The sequence below is a fragment of the Lathamus discolor genome, chromosome 12 (genome assembly GCF_037157495.1).
Source record: "Lathamus discolor isolate bLatDis1 chromosome 12, bLatDis1.hap1, whole genome shotgun sequence".
In the NCBI taxonomy this organism is placed as follows: Eukaryota; Metazoa; Chordata; class Aves; order Psittaciformes; family Psittacidae; genus Lathamus; species Lathamus discolor.
Window position 1 is genome coordinate 691,428 of NC_088895.1, and position 17,836 is coordinate 709,263.

The following is a 17,836-nucleotide window of genomic DNA, read 5'->3' on the forward strand; positions in this document are numbered from 1 at the left end:
TTCCTTGCCCAACTTTTGCATTGCCCCATGGACTGCAGAGCCACAGCATGGCCCAGGTCCGCTGCACTTGGGATTCCCAACCCATCTGCCCTGCAAGCCTGGATCCATCGGGCATGTTCACAGCATAGCTTGCACCAGAGAGCAGGATGTGACTGTGTTCACAACAGGAGTGAAGACAGGAGGGGCTGCTCAGGCAGGATGTGGATCGCAGGCTGCCTCTTCCCAAGGGAAATGCAGAAACCCACTGTGGGACACAGCACCATGCACTCAGGGATGCTCCTTCTCTTCTAACACTCATGAGAAGGAACACACCAGGCTGAGATCCCCAGAGGAAACAGAAGGAGAAATCCAACTGAAAAATGATGCCTAAATAGAGGGCAGACAGCCACTGTTCTCACTGCTTGCTGCTGGCAGAGGGAGATCTCTTCCCACCCCTCGTGGGACAGTCACACATGGCTTCACCAGACAGCCAGCTCCTCCACTCCAACGTGCGAAAACCAAGACAGTGACGCTGGTGGGAATTCCACCTCATCCTAGAGAGCTAAATGCTGCAGCACCCAACAGCTTTCGACCCAAGAGACGAGCAAACTGCTGTGCCTGGCACATCTGTGTCTGGCTGTGGCAATCCTCCTGCACCTTGTTCATTGCCTCAGAACAGGCAGCCCTGGGGCATAAACCACTGGAGTCCCCCTTGGCTTCCCCACCTTTGGAAATGAGTGATGATGCTCCTGTCTATCGCAAGCCAGCACCTTCCACCCTGCACAGCTGCATCTTCTAGCTGAGCAGCGCACAGTGCTCTGATGTTCAGAGACCCTGAGGTGCTGCTCTCAATGCAAGGAGCATTGCAGCGGTTCAACTGTTCAACTGTCTGGATATTTTCTTCTTGGATCCTCAGACCTGAATTTGCATGTTCAAGCACTAAGTCCCTCACCTCTGCTTCTTAAGCAGTAGGTGCATATCCGAGGATGTAAGCATGTGGGATAACAAGTGTATGCACATCACGCTGGGAGAAAAGCAGCTTGTTCATCATCTTAAGTGCTGCTTAGTGTTTGTAAGATGCTTTGACATGCCAAGAGCCCACTGCTCAGGGAGGAAGTGGATAAATCCCTGTGGTTTATGCATCATGTCTGGGCAACAGGTCATGTTGTGTAGCATGTTTGTTGTCTAGCAAATGAAAGAAGCAAGGCAGGGGCAGGGCCTCCTGGTATGTTCCTGCATGTATTCCCACAAAATCACTTCTGTCCTTCCTTCGAGGGAGGAAGGAAAGGCAAAGGAGGTCTCCCACCTGCCTTCTCCCTCCTGTAGGCTGTAATTTGTGTTAGAACCTGATCAGTTATAGTGGATCTTGTCCCTTCTGAGTGATTTTCCTGATCCTGCACAGTGAGATTTTACATGCAGCAGGATAGCGTTTTCCCAGCCAGGACAAGCATTGTAGTGATGTGACAGAAAGGAAAAGATATGTCAAGGACCAGAGGGACTCAGTATGAATCCGTTATAACTCGGAAAGCTGCTGAGCTAGATAAAACCAAACCAGAGGTAAAGGCCCATCCATGGGGACACAGAGGGAAAGGGAACAGAAAGAGCTGTTTATAGGCTTTTTTATTTCTATTCCATCTGGCCTAGTCACTGAGTTCCTTCTCTTTCAGAAGTGTACTTATTCAAGCTTATATTCTAATATAACCGGGCTTAGAGTTTAAAAACTCTTTTGGTCTTTGTATTGAAAAGGGTAAGGGCAGATCTACCTCTCTGCTCAGGCCAGCTCAGGGTCCCTACTTCAGGAGCGCATGTGCCCTGCGAAGCAGCCAAGCATAATCCTTGCCCCTTGCAACCACGAAGGCTGAAAGGGTGAAGCAGGAGTGCAGGAATAACTGCCTGGCACAGACAGAGGAGAGAGGGAGGCCGAGGCAGCAGCCTCAGGGAGTGTGATGCTCTGGGTTTTGAGGGGTCTGGGAGCCTGCTCTGGCACAGATTAGCTTCTTGATTACTGCACTGTGTTCTCATCAGAAGAGAAGAGGGTTTGATCAAAGGAAGATTACCTCCAAAAGGGAAGAGAAGTTTTCATTAGAGAGGCTTAGATGATGTGAAGTAACTTTACTCATCTTCTGAACAGCTCAGTTTAACCCTTCAGGAAGGGTTTGTCTCCACTCTTGCCTGTTTCAGCAGGCAGCTCTCAGCACTGGAAAGAGTTTCTTTCCTGTGGGAAACAGGAAGAGTTTCTCTTCCCTGAAACTCAGAGATGCTCCAGGACTGACATTTGGCCCCAGAAGTCTGGCCTTGACATACAGCATGCACACAGACTCTGTCTCTTTCTGGAGTGATTAACCTGGGCAAGAAGCCTCTTCCAAACCCACCTCCAAAGGTTAGAGGTAGAATGGGAAATATGCAACAATCCTGTGCACATGACAGCCCAAAATCCAGTGAGACTATGTACGCAGAGCCCAGCTTACTGCTGCTGCTGCTCAGGGCTTGGCTGATGCAGTGAAGCACCTCTCTGCTCCTTCTGGAGCAAGATAGATTATTCTGCTCCTTGTCCTTTTGATACATAAACCTGAGCTGTGTGCAAAGGAGATACAGCCCATCTTCTCTGCTCTCCGGAGCTTGTTGTCTTGGTTGCCTTTTCTGTTGACAGAAACTGGCACTTCTAGGGCACAGGGATTCTTGTTATGAGAGATGCCTGAAGAAATGCAGCTCAGCTGCTCCCAGAAGCAGTGCTGCTCCCCATTCACAATTGCTCTGAAAGATGCACAGAAGAGGTGAGGCGTTTACCCTGGACATCAGGTCAGCTTAGTGACTGCAAAATGTAGAGTGAAGTTATGAAACCACAGGAAAGTGCAAAGCTGTATGGTCATCACTGGGACAGATTCGCTGGACCATACACCTTTTACCTCGGAAGACATCGCCAAGTGAGCCATGTCCTCATGCAAACATTTACAGGTGAGCTGAGGAAAGGGCTCAGGGCATGGTGAATTATGATATTCCTTTATATTCAAGGCTTCACTCTGCAGTGTGAATGACAGTCTCAGTGAGGCATCCTCTGGAGCACCCCTTGGCTCTGTGTAGGTCTGGCCTACTGCAACTCCTCTCTGCAGACTTAACAGTAAGAACTCAGGACACGACCAGGATTTTTCTGGGAAAGTAGAGCTGTGTGGGGATCTGAGCTGTCACAGTCTAACAGAGCTCTCCTCTGGGATCGCAGAGGGCAAATAAAGAAAGCCACACTGAGACCAATTGGACAGACCTTGGCATCCAATGGGCACGGCTGGATTGTGTGACAAAGTCTGTACATCTGTTGGTTGGTTTTAGGATCCTTTTAAAAGAGATGTGAGGAAATGATCCATCAAGATAACGGTGGACTACAAGAAATGATCTCTGCTGTTTTGGCCTCCCACTGCTGGTACGAAGGAATCCATTCTCCCATCATTCAGCCCTTGAGAAACCTTCCCAGAAATGATGTGTTTAATACCTGAACTAAGCCTTAGAAATTGTGGGAACGCAGCCTTGTACAGATCCTCTCTCTTCTTTGGCTTTTCTTCCCCCACCCTAATTCCTTCCTCTCCCTCTTCTATTTTCCTTATTTCCCCCTGTGTAGCAGGATGCTGGCTTACCTGGGTGTGATTGTGTCCTTGTGGTATTGCTGGAAGCATTCAACTGGTGAGGTCACTGAATGGATTAAGCAACTTCATGGGGGACGTAAGTTTGCCAAGTCTCAGAAGAAAGAATCACTGAATGTTCCTACAACAGTGACTTGCAATTTGATCCCTCACCAGAGACATATTTTCTGTTTTGCTGTTCTTTTTGGCCATGTTAATGTATTTTGAGCCTTGTTTTTCCTGATAGAAAGCAGAATCGAATACCAGCAGTGACAGCACCTTAGCCTAGCATCATTCAATTGATTTATTCCCCCACCTCAGAATGCACAGTTATTACTTTCTTTAATAATGCCAAAGAGGCTCTCAGACAAGGGACCTTTCTCTATTAACGTTTTCTATTGCTAAAGAAAAGTGAGGAAAAGATGCTGTTACAAGGGAAGGTTTAACACATTGTGAATGCTTTAACTACTCTTTTGCTTCTCCCACCCCAAACTCTTCATTAAGGTTTACGTAGGTTCTTGCTGCTGCTCATTGCCCTGAGAATAAGTAAGCCAAGACTTTATTTTTGCTGACAGCCCCATGAAAAGTCACACTTTGGGCTGTGGCATGATCTTTGTTCTCAGCAGTGTTCAGATCCCAATTACTCCATCAGAAGTGTGTGGGAAGCAGAGACCCTGGAGAGGGCATGGGGAAGATTTCAGTAGCTGAGGGAATTCATTAGGTGTGGTGAGACCATGGCAGAGAGACAGGGCAGAAAATAGAAGATGGGACAGGACAGCTGGGGAAGGAGCTGGGAGCCATAGGAAATGCTGGAAGGTGCATGACAAAGATAAAGTTATCTGGGACTGGGGACTCCTAGGACATCCTGAGGTCCGGGATAGCTGCATTTAGTGGCCTTCTGAACCAAGTCTTTGTGTTCTCCTACCGGGCAGACCTTGAACAGATTAGAAAATTCACCCTGTGTCTCCTGCTTTTTGCTACTGTCTTCAGCCAACCCAGCCATGTCCTCGGGAGAGCATAATGCATGAGCATCCCTGCCAGAGATCAGTCACTGTGTTCCTGTTGGTAATCTCACAGGCTAAGCACAGGCCTGGCACCTTTTGTGTGTGAATCTACCCCGAAGATGAAAAACCAGAGAAGGTGGATTTATTAAGCAAACGATGGACAAGGGTTTCAAATTGATCTGTCACAGGAAGGAGTGAAAGTGATAGAGCTGGCCACGCTGCAGGAGAGAGCAGGTTCTGGTGCCTCTGCTGTACCTTGTCACACCACAGCTCTCGTGCCCCGGGTCTCCCTACCCATCCTTTGGACACAGATCATGTGGTGACATTGGGGCCAGCCCCCATGTTTGATGGGGACTTTGGGTGTGTTTAGTGGGCAGACCTGCACCTTCTCAGGGGCAAATTCTTGTTTGCTTACCCACCTGCCACACTAGGGCTCTGATTGCTGTGTCTCCCCTCTGAAATGGCCTCACTTTGAATTATAATACAAAAGGGACGTGGATCTGCTCAAGTGAGTCCAGGAGAGGGCCATGACAATGATCGGAGGGCTGGAGCCCACCAAGACTCCAAGTCTCTCACAGTCTCCATTGCTTTTCTTTCCTCCATGGAGAAAAATAATGGAGACAATGCCACTATAAGGCTCAGACCTTCAAACGTCAAGGACAGTGCACAGGTCTTCAGAGGTTGCCTCATGGCAGAGGAGACCAGCAGTTGCTTTCCTCTTTAAGGAGCTGATAGTCTTTCCCCAGAGGCTGATGCTGACGCCAATTTCCCAAGCTGGACTGGAGATTGCTGTGTTGCTCATCTGGTCGTTCTTTGACACCAGCTTTACGACCTCTTTCCTCAGCAGTTCCACTATCAGGCATACTCCACACAGGATGTTATCACTACCCTGACCACCAGTGGCAAGAAAAGAAAGACCAGAGCCTAAGAAAATCCAAGCAAGGCTCTTGCAAGAGGCAAGCAGGTCTGGGACCCCAACTTGACATACCTGGCGTGCTAAGTGTACACGGGACCCTTCTGAAGTCCCTAAGGGACCATGCCATTGAGAGGTCTTTGCTTCCTCCCCTTCTTCCTCCTTACATCCCCCCTAGTGGGGACTGGTTGGGATTTCCTGCAGGCCTTTCAGGCAGCTCTGGCAGGAGGATGAGCAGCTACATCCCACCTCTCTGTGAGGCACAAGGAGAGAAATCAGAGCCCTGTGTGTGCGGCTGCTGGAGCCCTGGTGCAGCTTGGAGTCAAACATTGTGACTGTTATTGCACATTAGAGATGGTAATTTTCTAACAGAAAAGGTATTGCACCCAACATGAGGTAATTTATTTTGGATCTCATTATGATGGATAAAGATGAATTAATCACCATGCTGGAAGTTAGTGGTTGCTTAGGGACCCATGATCATGACCTGATTATATCTAATATAGGCAAAGAGAGAACGGTCCTAACCACTTCAGTATATCTATAGACACATACACACTCACATGTTTTAAATAGACTAATTTCCCAAAGCTGGGGAAAATTATGAGTGGAATTAATTTGGAGGGAAATTTTAATAAAAAAAAAAAAAAAAAGAGAATGAAGATGGGATGTTCTTTAATGGGAGCTTATTAGGTCATAATTTCACGTCAAAGAAAGAAGACAATTTTGCCTGAATTCCACACTGATTCAGTGGCAAAATGAAGGAGGCTATTAGAAATAAAAATGCACCATGGAAAGAATGGGGGAAAGGAAGGAAGTCATGGTTACTGGTATGAATTTCATCAGGGAAAGGCAGGAAATTGAGAAGGGAAACTGAAGAAAATAAAAACAAAATCAATGGCTGGGAAATTGCTGAGCAATGAAGAGTTTAAACAATGTATTGGATGTGTGTGGCAAGGTTTTGGCAGCTGGAGGGGACATAGGAGTGTCTTCTGTGAGAAGCTGCCGGAAGTCCAATGGAGCCAATGTAGCCGTCTCCAAGATGGACTCACCACTGGCCAAGGCTGATCCCATCAGTGATGGAGGCAGCACCTCTGAGATTATGTATTTAAAAAGGGGAAAGCCCCTGTGCGATTGCAGCTGGAGAGAGGAGTGAGAATATGTGAGAGCAGCAGCTCTGCAGACACCACGGTCAGTGCGTTTAACCATAGAATCAACCTTTAAGCTCATCCAGTCCACCTGTTCCCCAGCACTGCCAAGACCGCCCATGGCACTGAGGCCTCATTTCCACGGTGTGTGAACACTCGCAGGGACGGTGACTGCAGCCCTGCCCCGGGTAAGCAGGGCTTCACTTCAAGGTGGCATAAGCAAACATTGCCACTAAAAGGCATTCCTGCCTACCCCACGCCAGCCTACACGTTCCAGTCTGCTGGCATCCTTTCACTGTTAACACCAAGATTTGAGGCAACTGGGCCAGTGACCTCATACTGTGTGCAGCTACCGGAGCTACAGCTGAATGGTTTATCTTATGGTTTGTATTCTGCCGCTTCAATTCCCCAGCCCAAGAAATGGCTTTCTATGTATTTATTATTATTCTTTTCCAGGAGCAGCATTTCCTTACCTGAGCTTAATCTGTTTCTCAGAGTGGCTGTAACATTGCCTTGTGTGTTTGATTCACTGTCACGGAGTATTCTGTTTAAAACACAGCTCCACAGACAGCAGAAACAACCTGGCACTTGGTTTCCTGTGGCTGTCTACTGCATGCTTCCTCATGTGTCTACCAATTTGGTTGATCTTCGAAGGAAGCCTTTCTCAGCAGAGGGCCAGTTTGGGTCAGTTTCCTCTAGTTTGGTTACATTAATGGTATTTGTAAGAACACAGTATCTTTGTGAGCTCTACCTCTGTGCTGAACTTGACGAAAGGTGGCAACAGCAGGATTGACAGGCAGTAATATCATGTAATTCCTGCTTCCTGAGGAAACCTGGCTGGAAATAGCACCAAACTGCATCAGTCAAGCACTTGATAAATGAACGAAGAACTGCTTAATGGATCTCACAATGGAAGTTCCTGGAAAAACAGGCTTTCTGCGGCTCAGGATACGGAGCAGTGCTTATTCAGCAGCTTCCCTCAAGTTCTGGAGGCAAATAAAAACTACTTCCGTGTAGGTGGATGATAGACTGCCTAAGCAATAGGCTACATTAAGATCAGTATAGGGTGATGGGAATCCACTGTTTGCTTCATACAGCAAAAACGTGTTCTGCTATGTCTGAGTTCCCGCTAGCCAGCAGTTCAGATTAGCTCAGTGCACCTTGGAAGTGTGGTGGTGGTGTGATGCTGAAGGTGTCATGCCAGAAGAGCTCACATGTCATGGCCACACAATGGAGGATGCTCAGGAGCATGGAGGAGATAGATATCCTCTCTGCCTATGCCACTGGTTAGCCTGGCACTGAAATGCCCCTCTTCTGGTGCCCTGTCCTAAAAGCCATGTGCTTTTTGATTGGGAACAGGACATACAAACCTGCCTTGAGCCCTCAGGGAGTTATAGTTTCATGAGCCCTTCTCATTCCTGCTTGCTGGGTTTGGTTGGCTGTAATTTGGACATCATCTGCCAGACTGGCAGTGCCATCTGTACTGGGGACACTCCAGCTGGTGTTCCACAGCAGTTTCAAGCTACAGTTCTGTAAAACAAGGAGCTGAACCCAGCACTTCTGCCAGTTCCTTCTCTTCATCCCTTGCAGATGGCCCGTTCGACCAACTCCCCCACCACAGAGTCTTTCCATTTTATGAGTATCTCCTTTGTGTTGAAGACAACCAACTTCTTCCCCTCTGCCAATCTGCAAGTTTCTAACCGCTCAGGACCTGTGAGACCTTTCCTTCCCTGTGTGCCCTCCTGAAATGGCTCAGGTCCCTCCCACCACAACTACCACAAGCCACAGGACATGAACTGTGTTGTCTAAATAATCCTCAACCCTCACATGCTGGGCTCTACAACATGGTTTATCATGCTCCTGCCAGGAACATGCGGGGCAGGTAATTCCTGACTGGTCCAACCACTGCTTCTTCCTCCAGGTGAACTGGTGCCATGCGGCTGTCAGATTGCTGCCAGCTCTGGCAGCCACGTGGGGAGCCTGTGACAGCCAAGTCTGAATCCTCACTGCTGGGGAGACAAGGTCCACAATCACTGTTAGCAAATGTATGGTTCCATCTGTGTGTGCTGTGAACATGGGGGTACATGAGCAGCAGTGCCCTGGGTACAAGGGATGAAGGTGGTTTGGCACCTGGGGAAGGGCATGGGATGGGAAGGTCATTGCTCCTTCCTTTTCCTGGTGTATCATTCTGGTGGTAGGAAGTGAAGGTCAGATGCCGAGCAGGACCACAGCATGATTTAATCCCCTGGGCAAGGGATCATCACTCTGCCTTACTCTCCCACTAAATCCAGCTTGGCCCCAGAGAATGGGGACAGTGTTTGGTGGGGGGATTTCCTGGGAGCTCTGGCAGACAGTCTTCTTTGCCAACTGCCTCTCCTGGGGTTTGCGTGGTCTGAGCACCTCAATGCATGCCCCCAGTAGAGTCCACAGTCCTGGTCCCACAGCAGGAATGCTCTGTCTCCTTCCCCTTCCAGTTCTGATGAGTTGAAGCCCTGCTCAGCTCTAGGAAGGGCAATTAGGGAGAAATAAGGTGAAAAGAAAGGCATAAACCATTGAAAGCAAGGTGGAAACAAGTAACAAATTCTCACAGCCTGGTTTTGAAGTGGACAAATGAAATCGCAGTCCTATCATTGATTGATGGCTTGGCTTTGCCAACAAAGACTTGGGAAGGGCTTTACCTACGCTAACTACAAGTGCAATGAGGACTAAAAGGGCAATGTGGGATAGGCAAACTCGGAGAAAAGGCTGCTTGGTCATTCAGGATGTTTCCAAACAAGACTGTCATCTCCTGGGTCAATCTCGAGCGACCAATGTCCTGAACTGCCTGCATGCAGGGCTGCGTCTTATCATAGCCTTAGTGTATCAGCCAACCATGCCAGTGATGTCCATCCTTCCCTAGAGTACCATGCTGTGAAGTGACATACAGGACAGTGATAGGCAAAGAGGAGATCCCTCTTTGGATCTACTCCAGGAGAGGAGAGGCTAATCCCTCAGCCCCAGCTTTTCAGTGGAGCCATGATTCCTGCTGAAGTGTTTCCAGGCTCTTGCTGTAGGAAACGCTGTGAGTTCATGCACACAACCAGCCCTGGGCCTGCCCTGCAAACCCCAGCATTTCCATGCCCAGTAAGTAGCAGCCTCAGGACGTTTCAAGGAAAACAGTGCTTCATTCATGACGTTGTTGGCTTGAGCTAACAGCTCTCCACCTGCACCAGCTGCAGCATTGGCTCAGCTGCCAGCTCTGGGCACAGGACCCAGATCAGTCACTCAGAGCCAGTGTATTCTAGAAATGGCAGAAAGGCAGAGGGAGGAGTTAGCTAAGCTGGAGCGTAGAGAGCTGCAGAATGCCCGAGCTGACCCTGTTCCCAGCTCATACTGTGGGACGAGTGGGGAAGAAACAAGGGAGATGTTTTCCTAAGCACATTGGCAAATGATGCTGGGCAGAGGTGGTGGAAACTTTGCCATTGCAGCCAAAGCTGAAACATGTTACAATGTCCAGGGTGAGACACGGATGCTCCTGGTTGAAAGGAGAGCCCTGGCGGCAGCTTGTACATTTACTGGGCCTACCAGTCACACTCATCTTGGCTGGTGCAGTCAAGCAGACAGCTGGATGCTCATGGACTCACCTGTCCAGTGTGGACCAGTACGCTTCCAGATGTGGGATTCTGGAATAATGCAGAGGTGCTAAATCCCAAACCTGGTTGAGGCTAGCCCAAAAGACTCTCAAACCATCTGCAAACTGCCAGGCTCATTCAGCAGATGGCGATCAGAGCCACTGCCCAAGCAGGAGCAGTGCTGTTGGCCAGGCTGGGGCTGTTCCTGGCAGTACTGCAATATTGTCTTAGTCAATAACTGACAAGATGCTACAGGCTGTGAATTGCCAACACAACATTAATGAGTATGGGCTGAATTATTGGAAGTGTGTAGCTGGAGAGACAGCTCCCAAGACATGTAGATACCCACCAGCACCAGAACAGCTTGGGAGAAGCTAGGACTGAGTCCTGGCAGCTGGAGGACAGACCTCAGGGGACAGACCCTGTAATGCCACCAGGGCTCAGGGTCTACTTGCTTCTCCAGATTACTCTTACACCAAAAGTCTCATTATAGGCAAAAGGGAAGACACCATACCTACAGAGCCAAGTCTGGTTACTACTTTGGTCATCTAATAGTGCAAGACATCTAATTCACACAAAACACCCTATTTAGTAACATAACCAAAACTGTTATTCAGAACCCTTCCCAACGTCTGTCCTTTTCTCTGGTGCTGCACTCACTCTCAATGTCTCTCTGGGTCTGTGTGTACTTAGACCTTGCTCAGAGTGCCAGGCTTCCTGACGCAGAGAGGTGATGGGGAGGCAAAGAGGGCCACCAGCATCTGTAGTCCTTTGCTGTCTGATGTTCATGGTGGAGTTTCCTCTGCCTCAGTTTAGGAGACCCCAGTGTTATTCTTTTATGCTCTATCTTCATCAACTGCTAGAGTTTGAAAGATGCACAGTAGCCTCCCACAGCCTGACATAACATGAAGAGCTCCTTTCACTAAGCATGGCAACCTGGATCTGTTAAGTCGTTAACATTCACAGTGTGTACAGAGTTTAGTTAAAACAGTATCATAGAATCCCAGCCTGGTTTGGGTTGAAGGGACCTTACAGCTCCTCCAGCTCCAACCCCTGCCATGGGCAGGGACCCCTTCCACTGGAGCAGCTTGCTCCAAGCCCCTGTGTCCAACCTGGCCTTGAGCACTGCCAGGGATGGGGCAGCCACAGCTTCTCTGGGCACCCTGTGCCAGCGCCTCAGCACCCTCACAGGGAAGAGCTTCTGCCTAAGAGCTCAGCTCAGTCTCCCCTCGGGCAGGTTCAAGCCATTCCCCTTGGCCTGTCCCTACAGGCCCTTGTCCAAAGCCCCTCTCCAGGTTTCTTGCAGGCCATCTTTGGGTAATGGAAGGTTGTTACAAGGTCTCCCTGGAGCCTTCTTTTCTCCAGGCTGAAGGCAGTTGGTAAAACAAGCTAAAAACAACACAAAGCAGGGCAAGACCAGACCAGTCCTGAGACTCCTCACTGTCAGGTCAATAAGGTGCCTTTGGCTTTATACTAGAATGACAAAAATTATACTTACAGGGCTACACTGCCATCATGATCAGACACATACACACACACGGTACCATGCTGCTAAATTTAATGTCACAAACTGAATAATGTTTTTCAGCCTTGGGTTATACAGAGCTCCTATTTCACTGCCATTACAGTCATCACAATGCCATGGGCTCCCTGCGTTTCCTTGCAGGCACAGGACTTTGCTCAGAATGAGGGTGAGCAGCACCAGGTTGGGAAAGGATGCTGCTGAGCCCATTTTGCTGACCGATACATGAGTGGTGGGCAGGTATCAGACTCCCCCTGTTGCCCCAGGCAGACTACTGGGAACAAAGATGCAGGTGGGAAATGTGCAGCTTTCTCTGTGTTCTCTTCTCCACACCTTTCTTTCAGCAATTATCTATAAATCAGTCCTGACTCTGCTCAAATGGCTAATGCTCACCTCAAACCCCGTTTTCAATTGCACAGTGCTCCTCATGTCTTATGTGATAATCTCCAGTTCATTTTCACCCCTCACTCAAGACCATTCACCCCTCCCTTTGATGCATTCAAAAGACTCTGATAGAAGCATGTACGCTGTACCCTGAATAATCCAGCAAAACACCCTGAGCCACCTGTGAGCAATGTGCTGCAGCATGACACAGGAGAGCTCAGACTGCACTAACCTTGGGGGCAGCTCCCACTGAAGAGGCTCCTTATTTCCCTGCTTGTTCATACCAGGGCATGAGTTTCAGAAAGGAGATGGAGATTGCAGAATAAGATCATTTCATGTCAGCGTGGAGATCTCTGAGTCATCCCACTCACTGCTGTCACCTGAGGACATTTACCCAACAGCTCTGCCAGTTCAACTGCTCCCAGGGATGCTCTGGGTGAGGTGAGGGAAGGGATGCACTTCCTGCATGCTGTATCTGAAAACGCTGCGGTGCCTTGCCTGTGCAGGGGCTCCTTTGAGCTGCTCATGGTCTTCTTCAGACACTGATGAAAGGAAGGAAGACACAGGAGGAAGCCCACAGTGTGTCCTTGTGAACAAGTCACAGGTGGGGAGTGCATTAGCTCTGTGCTGCTGTGCCTCAGCCCAGCTGCCCACACCTTGGCTGGGGCTCCCCCAACAATGCCGGGTCGTGCCCTGATCCGCTCCCCTGTGAGGCTCAGGCAAGAGGGGGAATGTGGGGCTGCAGAGCTGGTACCAAGTGGGCCAGGAAAAGAGACGATTTCCTTACTCTAACACTTAATTTCAGGTTCTGGGATGCTCAGTGTGTATGTGCCGCTCTGATTCAACTCCTTCTACAGCCCCTTTGTGGAGATCAAGCACACTATCGCACTAAGAAAATAACATGCACCAGCAGCATAGCAGAGACACTGTCTGGAAACAGGCACTGTGGACGGTGGCTTTGAGACAAGTCTGTCTATAGCTCATTATCTGATTGCAGTGAACGTGGGCAGCAGAGCACTGAGACACTCCACAGCTCCCTCACCAACTCCCGGCACTCAGAACACTTGACTCAGGTCTCAGAAAACATTATGCTGTCCAAAAATAATGAGATTTTAAAAATTAATAAACTCCAGCTCTGTTTATTTGCCTTCTATTTTTTTTTCCTTTTGAGCTGTTCAGGATGGTGTTTCCAGCTTTCCTCCGCAGTCACAAGTTTGGCTCTGATGTGATTTTCATTCAAGACTGAGCGTCTCCTGTAATCCCCCAACTCTGGCAGCAGAAAAATAACAGCTCTCTGGGGACTGAATCATCAGAACCGCCAGCACTGGTCAACCTTTTCCGTCTGGAAAAGTAGGAATGGGGATACTCTTCAGAACACTCCTGACTGACTTGGAAACTAGAGAATTACTTTACTTGTAAAAGCCTCACCTTTGGGCTTTGTGATCCTTCCTAGGACACAGCAACCTTCTTCTGGACCTCAGCAAAATCCCAGGACCAAACCTCACTGTGGTGGGAATGGTTCAGAGCATGAGCACTGTACCCACATGGGGATGTCAAATGTCAGGAGAACCTGACAGGTCCTACCCTACCTGCTGGTGCCACACCTGTCCTTGCAGAGAAGGAACTGGCTTCTCTACCTGGGATGGCAAAACATAGCAATTGGTGCTGGCTGCTTTGCTGTGATGTAGGGCTTGGGCTGGGGTAGGGGCTTGGGAACAGCCCAAATGAAGCTGGACAAATTTCAGCAAGTTCAAACCTTTGCCCAGTGAATAACATCAAATTCACACCCGTCATTTGTCCTTTGCTCTTTTTCCACTCACCGACAGTTGATTTTCTCACCATGCCAGTAATGCTGCTGTGAAAACTGTGTTTCCCCAGAGCAGCAGGGGAAGACTGGCTCCATAGTTGTTCTTCTGGGTGCCTTTGTGCTATATGTTCTGTGCAGGTCTAATGTCTTCCAGAATGTTCACCAACCCAAATGATGCAGTTTAGTCATGTACTTCTTCAGCCCTGTATAAGATTTGCTTGAAAGCTCAACAAGAGAATTGGTCTTTTCTGAAAGCTTAGGAAAATGAGGACTCAGTATTCTTCAGTGATGAATGTGTGCATGCTGACACTCCCCAGTGCCCAGTTTTCCTTGTTTGTACTCGAGAAACAAACAAGCTTGGGAAAAAAAGACAGACTGCAATTGTGATGGGAGAACCATGCTTTCCTGAAGTATTAGTGAGGTATCGTAAGAGCAAGGCTGCTGGGCTCCTCTCCAGTGAAGGAGCACCGCAGACACGCACATTCCCTGAGGGCAAGTCTGACTCATCCTGCTCTGGATCAACTCCACAATCTCTCCACAGTCATTAGAGGGGGACACAGGGACTTTCTGGGCTGCAAGTGCACACTGAAGCAGGATCATGTTCAGTTTCTCACTGACCAGTACTCCCCAGTCCTTCTCGGGGCTGCTCCATCCCATCTACATCAGCCTCTGCTTATGCTAGGGATAGTCCCGACCCAGCCGCGGGACCTTGGTTTATGTATACAATACATAAACATCTATACATCACATAAATCGTATATAAATATCTCTGTTCCTTACATTATTTCAACAAGGATAGAAAAAACTTTCGCTTCACCTTGTTTTGCAGCTGTTCAAGAAAACTGGGAGCAACCCTGTCCAGCATGGCCACTGTCACTGCATAATGAGCACAGAACACAGGGCAAGGCCAGGCTAGCACAGCACAGCATGCTGCCTTTCTCTCAGCTCAGGGTATAAAAAAGCAGGATTCAGTGTGCTGGATTTTGATCTGACAAGACCGATGTGTCCCTCAATCCCAGCACAACACAGGCCTGTGCAAGCCTCTCCTGCTTCTGTCGCTAATATTCAGCATTCCCTACGACACCACTCCTTCCTTGGGTGAAGAAACTGAGGGTACATAAGAGCCACATGCTGGCTCAGGGGAGACAGTTATTGCTGAATTATTCCCCTTCCTGTTCAGACTTTTGTTGCGGGGGGGGGCAGCAGCTTTTTCTGTGGTGATTGTGTTGTGTGTGTGTGTTCCCTCCAGGAGTTTCTGTGGGGATTGCTCACTGGTTTCCACTCCCTTTAGGTAAGGAGGATTTGGCAGTTTTCTCTTTCTCCTTTCTTCTTTGGTTGATGGGGTGTAAGATTGTATGAGTATCAAGAAGGCAAAGTCCCGGGACTTGCATTTGCATCACAACAACCCAATACAGCACTCAGGCTTGGGGAAGAGCATCTGGAAAGCTGCTCATGGAATAGGACCTGGGGGTGCTGACTGATGGAGCTGAACAGGAGCGGTTTGTGCCCAGGCAGCCAAGAAGACCCCAGCATCCTGGCCTGGACCAGCACCAGTGTGGTAGCAAAAGAAAATGGCCTCAAGCTGCCCCAGGGCAGGTTTAGATGGAGCTGAGGAACAATTCCTGCCCCAGAGGGTGCTCAGGCATCGGAACAGGCTGCCCAGGGCAGGGCTGCAGGCACCGGCCCTGCAAGTGCTCACACAGCGTGGAGATGAGGCCTCAGTGCCATGGGGCAGGGGTGGCCCTGGCAGTGCTGGGGTAAGGGTTGGACTAGATGAGCTTAAAGGGCTTTTCCAACCTAGTTGATTCTGTGATTCCCCCACAGCTCACATGCAGCTGCTCTATGGGTGTGTTAGCTGGCAGATTCCATCTACCTCTCTATCTTTCGCACCCATTTTGTGTTTTGTTTCCCTTAAATCTAGTTTGTTGCTTCTGTTTTCTTCTGGTATCACCTACAGGCTTCTCCCCCTAATGCTTCTGCTGGTCGGCTCCCAGCTGGTGGCTCATTAAAAAGGCTTGCACCAGTGGTCTGTGACTGTGGGAGAGGCTAGTGCCTCTCCCCTGGCTGGGGCTGATGGTGGGCTCCTGGCTGGGAGGCTAGCACTGGTTGAGATGTTGATTTGGCAGAGGAAGGAGCTGTGGGGGCAAGGAGCAGACTGCACTTGCAGGGAGGATGAGCACAAGAGTGGCAGGGGTTTTGCAGGGATTTTAAAGAGACAAACCCCCCTGAGGTCTGTGATGCAGAGAAGGAGGGTCAAGCAAGAGGTGGGTCCAGAAGGATTTCTGTGTCAAGACTTCCGTGATGGAGGAGACTGGGCACTTGTGACTTTGGGCAAGGGAATTGACCGTTCTCTGCCTGCTGATCTGTGTTAGCAGGTTGGTGCAGATCCTTCATAGCCAAGGAAGGGACCAAGCCCCATGAGGCTTTCAGCCAGACCTGAACAAAGCATTAGGAGCAGGTGGTGCTGGTTATCACGGCTTCCCTCCTGTGCAGGATAGAGGCATGCATCTGCTGACCTGAGCTCACCTAGGAGGTTTGTGTGCTGTCAATGACCTGGATATGGGATGTTCTGGAAGTGCTGATGAAGCATTTTTGGCTTTCAGGCTGTTTGGCTTTGCTGCAGATCAGTCTGGACATGATGCTGCTGCCAAGGGATACCTGTAAGACATCAAGAATGGCAAGAATGGCTGCAAGGGTGAGAGAAGGATTCAGAAGCCCAGAGGATGTGGAGCTGCTGGAGTGAGTTCAAAGGAGGCACAAAGATGCTGTGAGGGCTGGAGCAGCTCTACTCTGGATCCAGGTATCCCTGGGATGAGTGAAGCAGGACATGTAGAAGGCCTTGCACCAGCTGCTTTCATTTCTGAGCTGAGCTGTATCTTCCAGAACTCATGTTAGGGAAGCAGGGAGGGACTGAAGAAGGGCAGTGTGCAGACAGCAGTAAGAGGGGTAAACGGCATCACTGGCTCAGCTTGGCTTTGACAGCAGAAAGAAGAACAAAGTACAAAGCCTTCAGTTTATAAGTACATATGGTATCTCCAGGTGATGGAAAAGAACCATCGGGGATTTGTCAGAAACAAATCATTTCAAATCAGACCAATTTTTTTTTTTTTTTGACAGTAACTGGCCCAGTGGATAAAGAGAAGCAATAGATGTGAAATATATTGACTTTAAGGCTTTTAACACAGTGCAACAGGACGTTCTCTGAGCAAACTGAGGAAATATACTCTAGACTTCTTAAGAGGATGAGGGTGCAGATAGGTGAAGGGCTGTTCTCAGTGAGCTCCTAACAAGCTCTCTGTCAAACGAGGAGGCTGTTCAGAAAGGTCTGCCCTGAGACCAGTGCTCTTTTAAATTTTGATTCCAGATGTACAGGACAGAATTCAGAGGGTGCTTCCAGCCCTATAAGGAATGCACAGCTGGAATGAACAACAGCATCAGAACTAGAGTGGCCTTGATGGAATGCAGAAGTGCTCTAAAAACAATCACCTAAAGGAGAGCTATGGAGAGGATGGAACCAAAGTCTTCCTAGAGGTACCTAATGAGGATTAAGAGAGAATGGGCATGAGTTGCAGCCCAGTGGTTCAGTGGAAATTTTATTCGCCTTCAGGACCAGAGGAGTGGTGGAGAATCCTCATCCCTGGAAATGAGAGGTGCTGGGGACGGGATAAGAGGGCTGAGGGAAGGTAGAATGTGGCATGTTTTGTGCTCAGCACATTAAACATGGCAGATCTATATGCGCAGCCAAACACGCTCCTTCCACCATCATATTTTTTCCCAAAATAGAGGGCATATAAATTCCTGGTTAGTTCTCATTAGGGAAAGTAATCCACATTGAAACAGAGGGACACTGCAGGGCA